This window comes from Bidens hawaiensis, unplaced genomic scaffold, assembly GCF_021521415.1.
Source record: "Bidens hawaiensis isolate Kalapana, Puna unplaced genomic scaffold, B.hawaiensis_p1.1 tig00006862_1, whole genome shotgun sequence".
NCBI lineage: Eukaryota > Viridiplantae > Streptophyta > Magnoliopsida > Asterales > Asteraceae > Bidens > Bidens hawaiensis.
The window spans coordinates 56,076-61,057 of NW_027491468.1; the positions used below are offsets into that span (position 1 = coordinate 56,076).

General features: G+C 36.6%; 1 pseudogene across 1 annotated transcript; it reads right to left on the reverse strand.

The window, feature by feature from the left end:
- Nucleotides 1–1,649: 1,649 nt before the first annotated feature.
- LOC143633696 (beta-1,2-xylosyltransferase-like) lies at nucleotides 1,650–4,270 on the reverse strand (annotated as a pseudogene). Its single transcript, XR_013153711.1, has 3 exons — nucleotides 3,664–4,270; nucleotides 3,142–3,291; nucleotides 1,650–2,485 (listed from the first exon to the last, which is right to left on the reverse strand). The product of XR_013153711.1 is annotated as a beta-1,2-xylosyltransferase-like (transcript).
- Nucleotides 4,271–4,982: the final 712 nt, after the last annotated feature.

A 4,982-nucleotide genomic window follows, 5' to 3' on the forward strand; every position in this document is an offset into this window, starting at 1 on the left:
TGGTAAGAAAAAGAGAAAAAGTATTGCAAATGTCATTATGTTACAAGATTTAGTATCAAGATTGTTAGTTCAATTGTGATTTGATGATGATGATGATATATTGTATGTATTTAGAAACACTATGATTTGTGATCAAATGTCAATATGTTATAAGATTTAGTATAAAGATTGTAGTTCAATGGTGATTTGATGGTGATAATATAATGTTTGCATTTAAAAACAGTATATTTGCTGATCAAATTTATTATTTAATTCACATCTCAGTCTCAAATCTATGAATGATCAATGTGGATTTTTTCGTTGGTCATTTCATAAATAAAAGAAAGAATAGTCAATGTGGGAAATTGTATGTCGTGATAAAAGTGGTAAAGAGTAATGAGTTCTCCGATTGTCTTATTACAGTTTCAGGTTTATTTACAGGGGTTTTTTCACAGCGAAATTTCTTCCTTGATGATGTTTATGGGTGAATCAGGTGTTAAGCGTCAAATCAGTATAGACGGTTGGCGTCATATCTCAGGAAGTCTCACGCGGGTATTGGGGGCAATTCCAAACATGATAAAAGAAAAAGAAAAAGAAAAAAAACTAATCACTAGGACCTCCTTCAATTGGTTTGCACAAAAATTATAAAAACACATTCCATCCCGTGATTCAAACTACTTTATTTACGAGCTTCGTTATTCACGAATACTAACTTACACAATATTCTAAATAATGCATTAAAATTTTGAAATCTAGCTGAGAGTATCCAAGAGAAACTAATTGTGTTATCTGAGTAGTTTATCATTTACGATTGTTTTAAGTACTTAGTTGTTTAAACAATGATTTATTTATTATTTAAAAAAGTAATAAAAGTTATCCTCATTTAAGTTCCACACTTGAACATCAAATTACTCTCATTTTGATTACCAGCAAATTAACAGGAACTTGGCAAGCAAAAACATAGCCCAAAATATTCAGGACAGGTCTTCAATTGCAAGATCGGTTTTGGGATTAGTTTTAAATTTTTTCACCGGTTACATTAGGTGATACCCTACTCGATTAGGTGAAACATACCCCGTTTACTTGGACCAAACCCGTAAACATTATCATTTTATTTGTCTTTGTCCTTAAGAGGATTAAAAATATATGCTAAATCACCAAGTTGGCTAGTTTTTAGTTTTCATATTTCTAACTTACTACATAAAAATTAAAATAGTGAGAAATATACTTGAGCAATTACCGGTGCTAATAGATGTACCAATACTTAACAGGTAATAAATGTTGAGACAAGAATTTATAACAGCGTGTGATTGTGATCGTCACACCTTATCATTGTCATCCCTAATACTGATCGCTTTCGATAACCTAATAAGGGTATATCACTTTCCATATAAAGATTATGGCCAACAAATTAACAACATAATTCAAACCTAAAACTGTTACCTATGAATTTGATTACAAGTGCAAGTAGACTACAACTTCTCAATTTCACAAAATCAATCATGCACACAAACAAATAACAACCTCAGCTGAAAACAACTTCATAAGAAAATACCAAAATGTCAGAATCAAAATTCAAGGGTCTACACATGTTTACAACTATGTTCAATCATGTCAATGTGTGGTACCCGTGTATATATATGTCCCGTACTGTGACCCGACCCGACCCAACCAGACCTGTTCATCCACAGCCAATTGTGCCATCTTTCGAACCAAATTGCCCAACAAACCCAGATTATATAAAACAAATTATCTAACCTCATAATACAATCAACAATCAGCATCCTATGTTCTTCAAAATGTCCCTTAGCTTGCCGATAACCACCGAGGGGTTAGCGTGGGACCCACTTAAATAAATCGGGTGATATTTTAATCCTTTCCATTTAGAGATAAGTTCAAAATGCGGCCTTCGATACTCGCTAGAAACAATCTCTAATATTTCGGTTTCGGGTGTTGCCGACACTATGTGCGTCAACCCCGCCCCGTGGGCCCCCACAATAACAGAAGCATCTTGGATAGCCCTCACTTGTTCTTTCATAGACATATGCGCAAAAAGCCCATTGACCAAATTGACTTTGCACTCAGTATGACCCATTGACCAGTTCTTTAACGAGTCAAACACTTGTTGTTCGTTGCTGAGTCGTGATTGCACCTTCCCAGCATGGCGGGGGTGGGCCAGGTAATCTTCACGTCTGTCAAATAATACGTTGTGGTAGCGGGGCCTGGATTTTGAGGCGTGGTGTTGTGGGTGTAACGGAAGTGAAAAGGCGGATCTTATCATTTCACCAAATTCTGAGATTCGGGCAGTTTTTTTATTATCGGGTTTTTGCCACAGATCATGGGCCAAAGCCCCATAACAATCGATGTCTTCGGATAGACCGCGGAACATGGCGGTTTCATAGCCCAATGGTGAGAGGATAGCGTGACGGAAGCAAACTGGCCCGCTGAAGTTTTTGGCGTATCTTAAACCCGAGAATACAGCTTTCCATGTTTCTTCTAATTGTGTCTGAAATACATATAATGACATCAAAATGTGTAACAAATATTGGCGTAAATGAGCCAAGCCTGAGCCCGACTATGTTCGAGCACGGCTTGTTAACTTACCAAAGCTCGCGCCTAGCTTGTTTATTGTTTATTAATTATTCTATATACATTTATAATTATTATAATTAATTATAAATTTATGTTTAACATAATATATACTATTTAGTTAATTTTATCAAAATTTTATACATGATATATAAAATTATTACATAAATACATTTAATATATAAATAAAAATTACATTAATAATAAACACGTTTAGGCTCGTGACTAACTTGATAAACTAGGCTTGGACTCCGGTTCGTTTATTAAAGAAGCTTATATTTAGGCTTGAGCTCATTTAAGCTCGGCTCAATTCGAGCTTTTAGCAAGCAAAACTTATTTAGCTCACGAGCGCCTTGGCTCAATTACATAAACAATAATAGGCTCGTGAGCTAGCTCAAGCTCAATAAGTAAACCTCGAGCTTGGGCTCTTTCAATAAACAAGCATAAATACATATAGGCTTGCTCGATTCGAGCTTTTAGCAAGCCGATCTTGAGTTGATTGTCTTGTTTACAACCCTAAAAACACAATCATAGATATAAGAATGACTAAATGAGTGAAGTTGAGAATCGTACCATGCAATGACCGTCTACAAAAACCAACTGAGGTCTGTTTGGCAAGCCGGTAACTCTTGATGACACATAAGCACTGTACCAGTCGGTTATAGTGTGAAAAAGATTTGCATACTCGAAACGAGTGATCAAAAGCGTTGGCTCCTTAATCCACTATCATCACTAAGGTTCAAATCAATATTATTACGTTCGTGACTGTATAATAAAATGTAAGTTTTGTTTTGTATGGGAGTTATAAGTTTCAATCAGAAATCTATCATACATGGAAACATAACTAACTGAATTACAATATGTATACACAAATCATATTGCATATTCAAATTATGAAAATCCTCATATCCCAATATAGAAAGTTCATAAACCATGCGAATTTGATCCATCACTTTAGATACACTCAAAATCACAATCTATTTCAAGATTACACATAAGGAAACCTATTAATCAATTTAAGATCTATAAATTAATAATCAATTTCAGATAATTAGCAATTAATAACCAACACTTCATTAATAACCAAACCCTAACCTCAGAGCATTGAAACTCATCCGCCCCAACCAACCGAACCGAATCGATCAAATCCCTCATCGTATGCCTCTCAATCGCCCCTCGCTGCACAAACTCATTCAAAAACCCCTCGCTCGCCATCTTCGCCCCCCGAGCCTTCAACGCCTTGGGCCCAACCTCAATATCAAAAGCCCCAAACTCAAACTCTGGCAGCTCCTCATCCTCGGATCTCCCAATCACACTCTCCAACACCTCGCCCCCACTCGACATCCTAATCTTCCCCGGATGCATCCGAACCCGCCCGCCCTCACAAACCGAGCTGCGCAACGTCTCTCTGTAAAAGCATCTAAACCAGCCGGGAAAATCAGGAGCGGGCTTTAGGATATCGACGCGGCGGGTGAAGCCGTGGCCGAAATAGGCTTCGCAGGAGCGGAAAGGGGTGGTGGGGGTTAAGGGCCATGGGAGGTAGGATGGTAAGATCGGCCAGGGTTTGTTGTTGTGGGTATGGGTGGTGGTGGTGGTGGCGGCGGTGTGGGTGGGAGGTGAAGTAAAGGATGAGAGTGATGGAGTTAAGGAGGAAGAGGAAGATGAAGAGTTTAAGGTATTTGGTGTTCATCCTCATCCTCATCCTCATCCTCATCCTCATCCTCATCCTCATGTTTTATCATTAGTCATTAGATTCTTGATTTGATTTAGTTGATTCAGGTCTTGGTCTTGTTGTTGTTCTTGGTTATGAGGGAGTTGTTGCTTCCCACTTTCAAACAAATAACAGCCCATTAATGATTGAACGGATGTTTTTTAACAACATTTTTCAATGGGTTAAATTCATTATATCATACTACGCTATATTCGTTTTTTAATTCCAAGAAAACACTTAGATCTGTGAACACTCGACTGAAGGTGTGATGAGATAAAATACGTTCAGTTCAAGGATGCTGCTAGTGAATATCACATGTTCGTCTAGTCTCCCATCATTATATGACGCCGCCGAAATAAAATGATAGGGACAGAAATCAAACCTATATTACATGAAACACCAACTCTTTCATTTATCATTCTACTATCCGCTCATTATAATTAAATTGATTAGTTGACAGGTGACACAATATTTTGGTATTGGTTTTTTTTTTAAATATAGTTTTTATTTAAATAAATTGATATCCAGGAATCAGGATTTTAATGTTATATATCTATGATTTCAATTAAAAAGATATTTTTATATAGTTATGCTCTTTTTGACGTCAAATACTACACCCTGAGACTTGAATTCTTATTTAAGAGGTCTTCACCTTATCATATATTTTCATACTATTAGGCTACAAGGCCTTTTGGTATATAAT